General features: G+C 46.9%; 1 protein-coding gene across 2 annotated transcripts in view; it reads left to right on the top strand.

The window, feature by feature from the left end:
• The window catches only part of LOC310797976 (collectin-12-like), a 74211-nt gene that overhangs the window by 4913 nt on the left and 52583 nt on the right, over positions 1-16715 (top strand). The gene's annotated exons all lie outside the window — the stretch shown is intronic.

Genomic DNA, 16715 nt, shown 5'->3' with positions numbered 1-16715 from the left:
CTGCTGTTCAGTGAGTGGCCTGACTGCAAGCACCAAAAAAAAAAAAAAAAAAAAATTCTTGCGATTATCGATTCTGGAATAAAAGATCGATTAAAAAAATCGTGACATTAAAAATCGCGATACTTAGGTGAATCGATTTTTCCCCCCACCCCTAACAGTTAAGCCCAGGTCCACGAGAGTGACCCCCTCTGTTTACCCCAGCAGCACACAGTTAGGCCCAGGTCCACGAGAGTGAGGGGCGGCTTTAGCTCAGGAGGTAGAGCGGGTCGGCCAATGACGCAAGGGTTGGCGGTTCGATCCCCGCTCCCTCCCAGCTGCTGTCGCTGTGTCCCTGGGCAAGACACTTAACCCTCCTTGCTCCCGATGGTGTCTAGGCACCCTGCGTGGCAGCCTGCCGCCATCGGCGTATGAATGGGTGAATGTAGACTATCTACTGATTGTAAAGCGCTTTGGATAAAAGCGCTATATAAATGCAGGCCATTTACCATTTACCATTTACCCCCTCTGTTTACCCCAGCAGCACACAGTTAGGCCCAGGTCCACGAGAGTGACCCCCTCTGTTTACCCCAGCAGCACACAGTTAAGCCCAGGTCCACGAGAGTGACCCCCTCTGTTTACCCCAGCAGCACACAGTTAGGCCCAGGTCCACGAGAGTGACCCCCTCTGTTTACCCCAGCAGCACACAGTTAAGCCCAGGTCCACGAGAGTGACCCCCTCTGTTTACCCCAGCAGCACACAGTTAGGCCCAGGTCCACGAGAGTGACCCCCTCTGTTTACCCCAGCAGCGGCGGAGACGAATTCAAACTGTGTTAAAACACAATCTCCTTCATCAAAGTGTCACCCGAGTAGAGGCATCCTGTTTGTCTTTCTCTGTGCGCGTGTGAGTCCCACTCATGGGTTAGATTAAAGAGCTATGGGGGAAGGCGGCCCACAGCCAGCTCGCTTTTAACTTTATTCAAATGAACTCTTGACATTTGGAAGAGTAGGAAGAGCCAAGCTGTTGAACTCTGAGCGGAGTGTTGTTGGCCCTATGAGGGATACGGCAGCTGGTTGGAGGGGTCCGCTCTCCACTCCAGAGGCCTCATTGTGCAAGAGAACTGCATCCATGCAAACCATCCCAAACCCTCATTCGGCAACTATTAGGCCTGTCATCTCTGTTCTCAACTATTAGGCCTGTCATCTCTGTTCTCAACTATTAGGCCTGTCATCTCGGTACTCAACTATTAGGCCTGTCATCTCTGTACTCAAGAGGAAACAAACAATTATTTCCTCTCTCGATGTTTTGATTTAATTCATTGCATTCTCCCAGGAGACGGATAGTGTGTAAATGGTTGTGACATGTCAGATTGTTGTGACTGTTGTGCAAATCTGCATCCGCTCTCATCACTAAGCTCAGTAGAGGAACGCACATGTGATCCTGCTGCTTTAAAAAGGGGAATACAGGAAAGAATCAGCGTATAACAGTTGATCTGGAGCACTGATTTCTGAGGCCGGTGGTGACGTGTGCTTTGCGTTAGGAAATACAATGAAAATGTCCTGGTTGTTTGTGTCACCCTCCAAGAATCTCACATTGTTTACGAGAATCTCCTCCAATTCCTCCATCCTGAATTCCCAAATTCCATCTGCTAGTCCCAGTTCTGTAATGAAATGTAGCATAATCTGTAAAGCAGAAATGACAGACTGTTCTGCCAGACTTTTTCTTTCTGAATTATTCACTGCTTTGGCTGTACAGTAATTGGCATACACTGATGAGCTCAAGCTTGCCTCGGGCCTTTCTGCCAAAGCATAAAGACCTCTGGAGGGCGTGTGTTACAGTCAATATTAGAGCGTGTCATATCATCACACATGTCTAAGTAACACTTTGTGACCACGTGTTGAAATGTGTTTAAAAGCACCTTTGGTGGGGTTTGTACGTTTGCTGACATGTGCAGACTCACCAAAGTGACAGGGCAGCTCTCCCAGCGCCCAAACCAGGCCAATGCCCCCACAGTCCCGTGGCAACACAGTCCCGTGGCTGTGGCTTTACACACATTTTAAAAGTGCACTCTTTCTGATTCTCTGTCTTTTTCACTTCCTAACACTTGGGCATACATATACAGTACACACACACCAGCTAGAAGGCATGCATACATAATGTATATTTACACACACGCACGCACACACGCACGCAAACACGGACGCACGCACGCACGCAAACACACACACACACACACACACACACACACACACACACACACACACACACAGTGTATGCACTGAGTGAATTCATATGGTTATCCAATCTCTCCCCCTGCCAAATTGAAGCCAGCTCAGAATTGCCTCCACAGTCTTCAAGGTTTCGACATATTTATTTTTCTGTGGGGGGTTGACATAAGAAGGCCATTAGAATAGAAGAGGAAATCTACCTGAGCTTTGGCTGAACTCTTTGGAGCTGGTTTAAGCATTGGGCACTGGCCACTGGCAGGATCTAACAATGAACCCCCAAGTCCCACATCACGACTATGAAAGGTGAATACCCATACTTACTGTATATCTCATCCAACATGTTAAAGTCCAACATCACGACTATGAAAGGTGAAGACCCATACTTACTGTATATCTCATTCAACATGTTAAAGTCCAACATCACGACTATGAAAGGTGAATACCCATACTTACTGTATATCTCATCCAACATGTTAAAGTCTAACATCACGACTATGAAAGGTGAATACCCATACTTACTGTATATCTCATCCAACATGTTAAAGTCCAACATCACGACTATGAAAGGTGAAGACCCATACTTACTGTATATCTCATTCAACATGTTAAAGTCCAACATCACGACTATGAAAGGTGAATACCCATACTTACTGTATATCTCATCCAACATGTTAAAGTCTAACATCACGACTATGAAAGGTGAATACCCATACTTACTGTATATCTCATCCAACATGTTAAAGTCCAACATCACGACTATGAAAGGTGAATAATACTTACTGTATATCTCATCCAACATGTTAAAGTCTAACATCACGACTATGAAAGGTGAATAATACTTACTGTATATCTCATCCAACATGTTAAAGTCTAACATCACGACTATGAAAGGTGAATAATACTTACTGTATATCTCATCCAACATGTTAAAGTCTAACATCACGACTATGAAAGGTGAATAATACTTACTGTATATCTCATCCAACATGTTAAAGTCTAACATCACGACTATGAAAGGTGAATAATACTTACTGTATATCTCATCCAACATGTTAAAGTCTAACATCACGACTATGAAAGATGAATACCCATACTTACTGTATATCTCATCCAACACGTTAAAGGGAAAATCCATCCTAAAACATTGAGCACTTTGCTTTTGACAGTGTCTACCTTGCATTTCTGGGCCCATCTTTTTGTTTGCCGATGTATTTTGTTCTCAAGCCAGTATATTTCCAGCACAGCTAAATGAAATTTGATCAAATTTCCAGCTTTCTAAAATTCCATGTTTTGATGTCAATCTCCGAGAATGAAAGAGCAGGGGCTTCTTCTTAGACTCGCCATTTTGCACCTGTGTTCAAGACAGAAGTATGCCTTCTCCACCAACAGTTGACTCGATAGACCAGAGTGCAATGCAGCCACTTTTGTTGACGAGAAAAACTTTTGCTCTCTTGCTCTTACTGTGGTAGAGCTGCTGCTCTCTCTACCTCACATGAATAACCATAGCTGAATGCAACAAGTCCAGGCCTCATGAGGACCAATAGTCATTCACACCACAGAAACATAGGAAATCAGTTGTGTCACAAATGAACTCCTGGAATGCTCTGAACATCACAGATTGCTGGTATATGACTGTGTGGATTTTCCTTTCAAAAGATAGTCGAAGTCAGTAACTTCAGAGGCTGTACCATGTGGGATATTAAAGAGGGGGAATCTGTCCATTCTAAGGGTAGGAATTGCAGAGTTACTCACGATACGATACTTGGCCCTTGATAACGATGGTATCACGATACAGCGATTCTGCGATAATCGATACATTGCAGGAAGATTCAAGATTCAAGATTTTTATTGTCACTCCGTAGTACAAGTATCACGTGTGAAATTCTTGTGCTGTATGCTCCGTTACAACATAGTGCAAAAAATAAAAGATAAATAAATAAAAACAAGAGAAACTTCACATACGTTCAAAATACATACTACAGTATGCGCTGGGACGCGTCATCATTGATGTTAGCTGGGGTCGTAAGCTGTTTCGGGTCTATCAACATCATACACCCTCGCCCAGTAGACCCAGCCGAGGCCGATTAAGACCCCGACCCGCGTCCCGGAAGCAGCCGCTCACGGATCAGCCTTCCTACTCTGTCTGCAACGTTGCCCGCGGAAGGGCTGATCACGCCCAATCCGCTGCAATAGAGCTAGTGCTACACCGCAGTATTGAAAGACCCTTCGGTGCATGGAGGCTCAGGCCCTGTGGTTTTCCCGGCCGCGCTCCTCCTTCGTCTCACCAGACCCTCCCTGGTGAAAAGGCAATCCTACCATGCCGTACCATCATGGCGTACCATGGGCAGAGAGGATGCCTCAAGAAGGCCTGTGCGCTGCACGTCATTCACCTGCGACGAGCACCTCGCTCTAGCCTGAAGGACCCCAGGCCGCGCCGATGTTTACACAGATTTTCTGGAGGCTAATCCGTAGCGTTTGTGGATTTCTCCCTCACGAGAGAGCCAGGCTGGGGTGCTAAACCCATCCCGTACCGGGTGCCGTCTCTCCGACCGTCAACTGTCTCTCCAGCTTGTCACCAAACTATACTTGGTTGTCACCTAGTCTATTCCTAAGTGTCACTGGCCAGGGGAGCCAGGATTCTACGTTCAAAATACATACTACAGTATGCGCTGGGACGCATCATCAGTGATGTTAGCTGGGGTCGTAAGGTGTTTCGGGTCTATCAACATCATACACCCTCGCCCAGTAGACCCAGCCGAGGCCGATTAAGATCCCGACCCGCGTACCGGAAGCAGCCGCTCACGGATCACCCTTCCTACTCTGTCTGCAACGTTGCCCACGGAAGGGCTGATCATGCCCAATCCGCTGCAATAGAGCTAGTGCTACACCGCAGTATTACAATACATTGCGATATCTGTGTAACTGAAGAGGAAAAAATATACCCATAAAAAGGTAAAAAACTGTATTTACTCAGAGTTGACATGAAACAATGTAACAAAGTGCATACTGCTTAGTGCCTCTAACACACACTGACTGCAACTTGCAGCGACTCCACATGTGAAATTAAAATGTTTAAAGGATACAAAATAATACCTCACTAAAATCTTTTCAATCTGTGCAAATTAAGTTTACAGAAAAAAAGAAAAAAAACTAAATTAATGCAAAAAACAACAACACATCAACACATAGTGCATCGATAATATATCACAAGACGATCACGATTGATGTATAATTTTTTTGTCCCACCCCTAGTCCGTTCCAATCTGTTCACCAGCAGCCTGCATCAGCTCTCATATCTTTCATTACCATACAGTAATGGAATGGGCTCTGGACTCTGTTTATGAGAAGCCGTTCATGTTGGTCTCAGGTGGGAGTTAGAAGCAGTCATGAAATCAGGGAGGGCTGGTTGCTGTGTGCAGCAGACTTGGTGGAGCTGCTCCTGGGATCTGGACTGATGTCTGGATGCGAGGCTCCTTCCCTCCTCTCCCCTGTCTCCTTTTCCCACACATCTGGGTTTGGAGTGGCAAGGCTCAGGCGGTTTGCGGCCGGTGTGGAACCCAGAGTGCGCTAATCTATTTCCTGCACTTGTTATGGTTTCTCCAGCAAGGCCCGGAACATTCCGGGAGCAAAGCACGGCATTGGGGTCTATGCCCGCGACCAGCTGTGTCAGCATAGCCAGGGCTCGGTTCGGTCCGGTGGGTTTCTCTGGCAAGGAACGCACACACTACATTCCCCAGCTTCACGCCCACCATAGCCACAGCCATGACACCTCGCCCACCACCTCATTCATCCCACTAAACATGGAATTACATGGTTAGGGTAACATGGGTTAGGTTTAACCTAACCCATGTTACCCTAATAGGTACCATGACAGACAATGACTGAGGTCTTTAATAATGAGTATTACATATTTTCATCTGGTACTTATCTGGGACTTATCTCGGACTTATCTGGGACGTGTGTTTATCAGAACTGTTGGGAATTTTTACGCACTTTACCGTGGTTGCTCTTTTTTTTACAATCTTGTCACGCAGTTTTTTCCAATTCTGCTCTTTGGATCTCTGTTAAAATTCCATAGCAGGTTTGGATTGGTCATCGTTGTAACATGTACAATGCCTTCTTCGGTGTTTGCCACAGATTTTCATCTGGCATTGGGACACTTTCAGTCTGAATGCCTTTGCAAGATGTACTTAGTACACAAACTGTACAGTGTTTGTGTTTTTCTGTTTTTGTCATTTTGACTCAAGTTTCTACAAGGCAATTCAGGAGCATGTTGTTGTAATCAGATCAAATATGTTGAGTTGATTCATTTTACTTCTGTCTTTGCTGCTAATGCATGTGCTTCACCAGTTCACACTTCTTATATTCTTCTTAAGTCTTGTTTTACTGCGTCCTGCTGACCTTCTCTGTTGAAATGAGCTCATATAGAAGCTCCAGATCCAGACACACTTACTGTAGTCTAAGCCTAACCTGACCATGGATCATTGGGGCAACCCTGTGCATCTTGTGCTGAGCTGCAGAAAGCAGATGCAGATGGGAAAGCAAAGCACTTACTTTAGTCAGTCACCTTGGGACACCGCTGCCATAACGGGGCACTGGCGTCGTAAAACACAGAGTTCCCAGACTCGCTTGGACGTCAAATTCAAGACATTTTCAAAGACGTTTAAGGTCTTGTTTCAGGGTCGCAAACATCTACGGTACTTTGTTTTGGGGCAAAACGCAGCAGATGCCTCATTTTTCATGGCTGTTCTTGTCAAGTCAAGAAATCCTGGTGAACTTTCTGGGATTTTCCAAGGCCCTTGGGAACCCTGAAAACACTCCAACAGGTATTAGGGTAAGAGGGAGAGATAAATGTGGTGAAAGGAGAGAGAGGCAGGGGATTTAATGAACATGTGTGTGAGCGAGAGACATACTGTAGAGAGAGCATGTAGGCCACGGCTACAAATTTCCCAAGCAGACACCCAGAAGAAACAAGGGGGCCCAAATAAGAGTAAAAGCCGGCCAGTGGCGTACTAGAGACCACATCTCAATTTCACATGTCAGGCTGAAGTCTTACTCTCTGTGTCCAGGGGGAGGATAGTTTGGAGCAGGCTGTTAAAACAGAGGCTCTGGTGTAAACACCCAGATGATATACAGGGCCTGGCTTTTCCTCCTATCTGCTTTGGGAGAATCTCACACCCCAGGACAGACAGCAGCAGGACGGGAGGAGAGATAACACAGAGGAGCTGAATGGGCAACGAGAGCGGGAGGTGAGGGGAGGGAGGCGCTGGGGGGGCATGTGGTCCCAGGAGAGGGGAGGCGAGGGGAGGGAGGCGCTGGGGGGGGCATGTGGTCCCAGGAGAGGGGAGGCGAGGGGAGGGAGGTGCTGGGGGGGGCATGTGGTCCCAGGAGAGGGGAGGGGAGGGAGGCGCTGGGGGGGCATGTGGTCCCAGGAGAGGGGAGGGGAGGGAGGCGCTGGGGGGGCATGTGGTCCCAGGAGAGGGGAGGGGAGGGAGGCGCTGGGGGGGCATGTGGTCCCAGGAGAGGGGAGGCGAGGGGAGGGAGGCGCTGGGGGGGCATGTGGTCCCAGGAGAGGGGAGGCGAGGGGAGGGAGGCGCTGGGGGGGGGCATGTGGTCCCAGGAGAGGGGAGGCGAGGGGAGGGAGGTGCTGGGGGGGGCATGTGGTCCCAGGAGAGGGGAGGGGAGGGAGGCGCTGGGGGGGCATGTGGTCCCAGGAGAGGGGAGGGGAGGGAGGCGCTGGGGGGGCATGTGGTCCCAGGAGAGGGGAGGGGAGGGAGGCGCTGGGGGGGCATGTGGTCCCAGGAGAGGGGAGGCGAGGGGAGGGAGGCGCTGGGGGGGCATGTGGTCCCAGGAGAGGGGAGGCGAGGGGAGGGAGGCGCTGGGGGGGCATGTGGTCCCAGGAGAGGGGAGGCGAGGGGAGGGAGGCACTGGGGCGGCATGTGGTCCCAGGAGAGGGGAGGCGAGGGGAGGGAGGCGCTGGGGGGGCATGTGGTCCCAGGAGAGGGGAGGCGAGGGGAGGGAGGCGCTGGGGGGGCATGTGGTCCCAGGAGAGGGGAGGCAAGGGGAGGGAGGCGCTGGGGGTGCATGTGGTCCCAGGAGAGGGGAGGCGAGGGGAGGGAGGCACTGGGGCGGCATGTGGTCCCAGGAGAGGGGAGGCGAGGGGGGAGGGAGGCGCTGGGGGTGCATGTGGTCCCAGGAGAGGGGAGGCGAGGGGAGGGAGGCGCTGGGGGTGCATGTGGTCCCAGGAGAGGGGAGGCGAGGGGAGGGAGGCGCTGGGGCGGCATGTGGTCCCAGGAGAGGGGAGGCGAGGGGAGGGAGGCACTGGGGCGGCATGTGGTCCCAGGAGAGGGGAGGCGAGGGGAGGGAGGCGCTGGGGGTGCATGTGGTCCCAGGAGAGGGGAGGCGAGGGGAGGGAGGCGCTGGGGGGGGCATGTGGTCCCAGGAGAGGGGAGGCGAGGGGAGGGAGGCGCTGGGGGGGGCATGTGGTCCCAGGAGAGGGGAGGCGAGGGGAGGGAGGCACTGGGGGGGCATGTGGTCCCAGGAGAGGGGAGGCGAGGGGAGGGAGGCGCTGGGGGGGGCATGTGGTCCCAGGAGAGGGGAGGTGAGGGGAGGGAGGCGCTGGGGGGGGCATGTGGTCCCAGGAGAGGGGAGGCGAGGGGAGGGAGGCACTGGGGGGGCATGTGGGAAGGGAGTGAAAAGGAAGTGGGAGAAGGTGGAGGAGAAAGACAAGAGAGGTAAGGCGTTTTGGCAGAGCAATGAGAGAGGACCCCTTTGTGGGTAGATACGGCTGCGAGATCCTGGTGTGTGTGTGTGTGTGTGTGTGAGCACTTGCGTGCATGTGTGTGTGTGTGTGTGTGTGTCTGTGTGTGTGTGTGTGTGTGTGTGTGTGTGTTGGGAGGTATAGTTGGAAGAGGAGATAGAGAAGGGAGGGAGTTGTAACAGTATGAGATCCAGCTGTTTATCTGAGGAGGAGCGGGAGATGGACACTCACCTGTGTGACACACAGACACTCACTCACTCACTCACTCACTCATGACTAAAAGCAAAAAATGACTCCAGCATTCCAATTTTGCATAGGTCTTCATTCATCTTATTCGCAGACTGTCTTATCTCAGTTATAATTAAATCCTTTCAATCTGGAATCCCCCAGGACTGTCTGAACTCGGAGTAAAGGAAGGCAGCCAAAGAGAAAATGGCAGCAGATCATAGAAGTCATTATGAATAGTTTTTTTGTCTTGACTTGAGTGCAGGCTAGGTCAACAACAGTGAGTATAGAAAGTACGCTACAGCAGGGCTGTCTGGGTAGTGTAGAGGTAAAAGCACTCGCCTACTGTACCCGAGTGCAATTCCCGACAGTGGTACTTCCGCACCTGTATCGGAGGAAGCATGTGCTAGTCTACAAGTCTCCGCAGATCGGTAGAGGGGGTAGAGGAGCAACGACCGCGACAGCACAGGGAATTGGCCAAGCACAATTGGGGAGAAAAATCTAGGGAAGGAAAAAATATATATACAGTATATATACATACGGACGGAGCCGGATTTTTTAATTAGGCTAATTAGCTAATGATGTGATGTGATCAGTAATGATGTCATCAGTGATGATGTCAAAAATGATGTCATAAGGACGCGCACACACACACACACACACACACACACACACACAAGGAGGCATTGTGACAAGACTGATCAGTGATGTCATAGGAGGGTACGCGCACACACACACACACACACACACACACACACACACACACACACACACACACACACACACACACACACACACACTGATGATGTCATCAGTGATATCATAATGAGGCACACACACACACAAGGAGGCATTGTGATATCACTGATGCAATAACATTTAGTGAGCAACACACACACACACACCAATAGGCAGGCGAGGCCGAGCTGCCTAGGATATATACACTGTATATAAGAAAGAAAATACAGTACAGTCGATGTTTTAACATCATAGGCTATTCCAAGCAAATCTGTACATAAAACTTTTCACTTATTCCTCCATTGGACTAAATAAAACAGCAGCAATCCAGGCACCATTGATCAGTGATGATTTTGCCAGAATAACACATGTGCGACTAGTTATAGCCTGTGATGGTGCGTGTGATGGTGCGTGTGATGGTGTCAGCGACTTTGTGTGACTCACCTTGAGAGTGAGGAAAAGCAGCAAACCTCTTACGGCTCCCAGCTGCATTCCCTTCCACCATAATAACAGCGGTGTCCTTGATGTGACCCACATGCAGATGTCAAGGGAGGCTCTCTAAAGTTCAATGTGGCCTCCATTTCTGGGCCATTGGCGGGGTCTTGAAGCAGGGGGTCTGAATCATTGTCATTAAATAAAAAATGCTGTAGAGTGAGTGAAAGGCATTTCCAACACACCTGTGTACCTTGAAGGCCTCCATGAAACGCCTTATATTAGCCTTGGCAAGCTGCAGCTCTTTGTTCTGCTGGGATCATGCTTTGGACCTCGCATTCAGATTCCCTCCAGTGTGTGTGTGTGTGTGTGTGTGTGTGTGTGTGTGTGTGTGTGTGTGTGTGTGTGTGTGCGTGTGTGCGTGCGTGCGTGCGTGCGTGCGTGCGTGCGTGCGTGCGTGCGTGCGTGTGTACTATAAAAGTTCACCTCAGGCAGCAGAACACACACACACATGTTAACGATGAATTTGGGAATTCTGGTAATTTCTCCTCTTTTAGCATACAGTAAGTAATAAAACCCCCGAATCTGTTCTTCACAGTTCTAAATGTTAATGAAAGAAAGAAAGCGCCTGCGAGCGCTGCCAAGATCAACCTACAGCTTCCTGGTTTGAGTTGGGGGAGTTGAGGCGGAGAGAGGAGCTGTGTTACGTTCCAAAACCCTGTCAGACGCATAATGACTATCACATTTTCCAGTGCGGCTAAGACGCCAGACAGAGGGAATTCACTATATTCATTTTCCGGCACCTTTCTGAGCTCAATATGGTGTGTAGCATAGCATGCATTGCTATGGTTAATTACAAACTAGAAATCTTGAGTGCTGTGCGCGTTCGATTAGGGTGGGGGCTCTTGAGATGATGCGTTATGGGCGCAGCTCCTTATAGACCATGTTGTCTGTTATTCCCTCCTCATCACCTTCAATATGTACTTTCATGCTGCTGGCTGGCTTTCCCCTGGAGAAGGCTGTGTAGAGCTGGCCATGAGCAAACACTGGCTGAGGTTGGTAGATGCTTACTCGGTCATTCTCTTGCCCGTGACCTTTGTTGATGCATGATAACTGAGAAAGCCAATCTGATTGGGAACTGTCATCTGAAAAAGCTCATAATTTCTGCCATGGTGACGAATTCTTGGCAGGAAGAGCCTTTCATTCACCTTGTTTGTCCCTACAGAGATCTCCCATTCAACCACCTTGTCCATCATCAAGATGTCATTAGTGATGTCACTCAAGCAATTGTGATGTCATCAGTGATGTCACTCGAGTGACATCATCAGTGGGAAGCAGGGAAGGGATGCTGATGGTGTCAAAATGCTCTGTGAGTGTGAAGGCCTAAAAATGTTAAATATTCTGTAGTGCCCCCCTGTGGGTGGATCCCCCCCCCCCATTTCCCCCCATCATTCATTCCAGACCCCTGAAAAGTGTTTTGGCAAATCTTGGAGGCGATCGGAGCAACAGTGCGCCAACTCCGGACGGACAGCTATCCAATTATAGTAGTAACATTAAAAAGGAATAATATATGAATTACTTTTCTATTGTTCTTCCAAAGTTCACATAGCTGATTGAAACGGATGTTCCAGTTTGAGTTAAAACTATTCTGAACATTCACTACTCTATTGCTGACTCCATGTTCAGTGCTCTGGTATTACTGTTTAATCAGATTCACAATCACCTTCACTTCAGGAATGTTATGTCATTAGTGCAAAGACATAAGTATCAATGTAGAAGACAAGTCTTTTTTTGTCATGTAACTTTAGGTTCATACCAGCCTGCATGGTACAGGCAGTGCAGGACCTCACATTCATTGCAAGTGTGGTAAAACATAACAGACAGTAGACTATACAGACCATTCTGCAAATATACATTCAACATCCAATCACTGTGCTTTCAGGCATCGTGATGTGAGTCACTTTTGATCAAAACTGTAATCAGTAACATAACCCAGGAGATTATCCAAACTAATTTATTCTTCTACTTTCAGTGAGTTTCAGATTGCTCTGCCATAACTGGTACAGATAAGATGATGAAGTGCAAAATTACAAAGATCGGGGCATTTATTTCATGTTTCCATACTAACACAATGTTCTTCTTGCCACATTTTATAAAAACACAGAACACTTCCTACTATTTCAATAGTCTTATGAGATTCACTTTCAGATTCAGAGATTCACAGTATTTCCAGAAGCAACAGATAAATGACCAGTGTTGGGGGTAACTCATTACAAAAGTAATATATTACATGTAATATATTACTTTTATCAGTAACTCAGTAATATAACTTATTACTTATAGGATTTAAGTAATATTATACCAGTTACTTTGTCAAGTAACTCAAGTTACAAATTGAGTTACATTTCATTAAATCAAAGCACATATTTAAAAAAGATACAATCATTTCCTAATCAAACTGTGTGTTTTTATGCAAATAACCACTATAGATGACAATAACAAAGGAAAATAATAACATTTAGAATTTTGGACAGTTTACACTGACTTCAAGACGGTTGAAATTATTTTTCGGGATGGTTCCGGGGGCGGCGATGTCATTCTGCTGCTGCTGTTGTTTTGGTAAAAGTAATGCAAAAGTAGTGTAATAAGTAATGAGTTACTCTACACAGAAAGTAATATTGTAAAGTAACGTATTACTTTCAAATGAAAGTAACTAGTAATATGTAGTATATTACATTTTGAAAGTAACTTGCCCAACACTGTAAATTACATTAGAAGTAGCTCTACATGCCATACAGTATTGCCGAGATTGTGAATGTCCAGGAGTTTGATTACGAATTTCTTATGGTAATCAGATCTTGTTTGTAGTACGGGATGAGGTAACGAGTCCCTGATGATGATGCCCATACAACAGAAATAGAAATAGTCCATCTATCCAGAGAGGAGTTAGTTGTCTTTTCAGCCTATCATCTCCATTTCCCTAAACAAACAGTTATGGCGTAGTATAGTTTGAAGCCATTGTCTGGTGTCGATTACAGTTTCCAGTAAGTGGTATTCACTCTGTGTGAATCACCACCCAGATGTGTGGCGGCTCCTGTGTCTGTTTGATGCTTCATCTGTCTAACTGCAGTCTGCTCTCATGCCACTCTCCCGTCTGGAGTGTGTCTGTCTCAACAGCTTTTGGCACAAAGACACCACTGCTCTTCCTGGAGACGTGGTGGGCCACCCAGAAGATGATGCAGCAAAGCAAAGCATTTCCATTGTTACCTACCTCAGAACACAGTCCACGGTTTGCCAGACCTGCGCCGTGTTGTAGTTTGAATTGTTGATTTTGGACGTTGCGTAGCATTTGGAGGAAACATGTATAATTTAGTAATTTAACATTCTTCTTGTGGTTTGCTCTCACTTTCAAATGTGAATGATTGTGCTGAACAATTCACACCCGTCATTATAATCTCGCTCTTTCCCTCCGGACGCTGGCCTCTAGAGTTTCCCCCTTTCTAAGCAATAGATACTATGTTCGAAAGTTCCTTCTCTAATATGGTAATAAGTACAATCCTGATATTGTAATTTTGCATTGTAATAATAGGGTTGAAACACTCCCAAACTCGCTTGTGAAATAGTTCACAAAATTGCTCATCTACAAGATTATATTACCACAAACTATATTACATCACATCCACTTTTTCACTTCACCATTCAAGATATAATATTACAGTATGATCCAAGTTTGCATACATGTTAGTTCACATAATGTAACTGATGAATGCACAGCTAAGAAGCTTTAAGGCAATCTAACCAACTGAAAACACGCAGACCGCAGTTTCTTTAAAACATGTTACACCGCCCTCCATGTTCTCACAAAGCCACCGTTAAATGACAGAGCTACTTATTACAAGCTAACCCTAAACCTGAAATCACAGAGTAGCTTATTCCAGGATGACCATAAAACCATAGGGACATTGACCACAAGCGACGGAGGCGGTAGGATCTGGACGGCGGATGGACCTGTGTGAGGAACTGAGCGCTGGATTTCAAAGTACACCAGAGGTGCGTTGGATGGAGAGCGGCTCTCTGCGTCCATGTGGCTGGGTCAGTGACAGATGTGGCCAACGTAGTGATGAGTTTGGCTGATGTGGGCCCGGCCTGTAAAACCACTGGCCCATATACTGTCCTGACCGGCTTCCTGTGTGAACCAACCTTCCCCCCCAAAAACAAACAAACAAACAAACAAAAACAAACAAAAACAAAAAGAACTGCGCTGCTCTTTTATGGCTTCACAGTTTGATCTGGCAGCACGTCAGCAGAACAGGCACTATAGTTTTACATTTACATTTCAGACAATGTTGTAGATGTAGAAGTACGACATGGAGTAGAATATGTCTAAAATTCAAAACTTATGCAGGAAATTCCTCACTGACGGAATTCTGGGCCAAAATATTTGATTGGTATTCTAAGGCCTACAAAATAACCCTTCAACCGGAGGCAGAACTTGCCATCTTCAGCTGCTCGGAGTCCTCCCTGAACTTCCCTTCAGCTGTGCAGCAATCTCTCACACAGGGGACAACTGTTGCCAAAAAACTCATTTTGAAGGAATGGAAGTCCCCCTCTTCACCTTCATTTCAGTTGTGGCTGACAGACATGATCTCTGTCATACGGATGGAGAGACTCAGGTTCCTGAGAACCAACTCACTTAGGACATTTTCTATCATCTGGGACCCGTTTCGGGCCTACCTCGATGAGGTTAGGGTCTGTGAGTGACTCACCCAGCTGGTTTCCTATGGACCTCATTACGTGGGACCCCACGCATAGCGTCTCTTATGAGCACATAGGCACCTTATGCGGCTGGTAACACCATGTTATAATATTGAATGTCGATAACATACTGTATGTATGTTTTTTTATTTCCTTTCCTTTGTCTGAGCCTGTTTGTTTGTTTGTGTATTTTCTAAGGTAAATCAATATAGAAAAAACTGTATGCAGCAAATTGGCAAGGGTAAAAAAACACAAGCAGAGAGGGAAAAAACGTTTCTGCTTGTATCTTCTTTTAGGCGCGTTAGGGGCTTTTAGGGCTTATTTTGTGGTGTCTTTTTTTTCAATATTTAATTTTTCAATTTTCAGAACAAACAAAAGCAAAACAAACTCAGGCACAAACATATACAAAGAAAAACAAACCCATACCAACATTACAATATGATGCTACCAGTCGCACAAGGCGCTTAAGTGCTTGTAAGGGATGCTGTACATAAAATCCTGTGCAAGGAGTCCATGAGAGGTTAGCGGGGCGAATTATTCATCGTTTCTAACCTCACCAAAGTAGGCAAGGAACAGATCCCAAATAATTGAGAACTTCCAAAGTGAGTTGGTCCTCAGGAACCTGAGTCTCTCCATACGCACAACCGAAACCATGTCCGCCAGCCACACCCGAAAAGAAGGTGGGACTTCCACTCTTTCAAAATGAGTCTCTTTGCGAGCGTCGTCCCCTGCGTCAGAGATTGCTGCACAGCTGTAGGGAGGAGCAGAGAGGATACAGAACAGCCGAAGATGGCGAGTTCCGCCTCCGGCTCAAGGGTTAGCGCATAGGCCTTAGAGTACCAGTCAAATAAACAAAACACCAGTGATACTGGCAGTGTTTTAGTACTCGAGTCCAGGTGAGGCTCATTTTCACGACTCGTGACTCAACCTGGACTTGAGCACTGATGACTCGGACTTGGACTTTGGCTCGAGCGTTCTTGCATTCGGACTCGGAAGTTGGAGAGGAGGACTTTGACTTGTTAATTGATTAAAGACCTTTTTTGTAATAGGCCCTAATAATTTTACATAAGATATTGATAGCCATGACATGATTCAATGTCGTGCAAAGGGCAGGCACGTGTGTTCCATAGGGCTGGGTCGGTTTGAAAATTTTAAAACCGGTTCGATATTGCCGTCTAAACCGGATCGAACCGGTATACCGATTTTTTTTGTAATTAATTTTTTTTTTTTTTTTTTTTTTTTCAAGCAGGGCTCCCGAGTGTGGCCCATAACTGTCTGTAGTGCAACTTCAGTCCACCTGATAGCGATAATACACCTCTAAGCTGGTATTGTCAACCAGCAATGATACTGAATAAAAAGAAGCAGGACACCTGTGTAACAAACACCCTGTATTTATTTCTCATAACTATTCAGCTCAACTTTTCTTCTGCACATCAAAATAATAAATGAAATAAGACTTCTGCCTATAGTGCAACTTGAGAAAAAGGCTAATAAAAACACAAGCAGTGCAATCAGAATGGATTGGCTTACAGCTGAGCTGCCTTATAAACTTCAAAACTCACAAATTCACACAATATAGGGCCTAGGCATGGGTCGGTTT

This window comes from Poromitra crassiceps, assembly GCF_964638095.1.
Source record: "Poromitra crassiceps genome assembly, chromosome: 2".
Taxonomy (NCBI): Eukaryota; Metazoa; Chordata; class Actinopteri; order Beryciformes; family Melamphaidae; genus Poromitra; species Poromitra crassiceps.
Note: the sequence above shows the minus strand (reverse complement) of the source record. Positions and strands in the feature narration are given on the sequence as shown.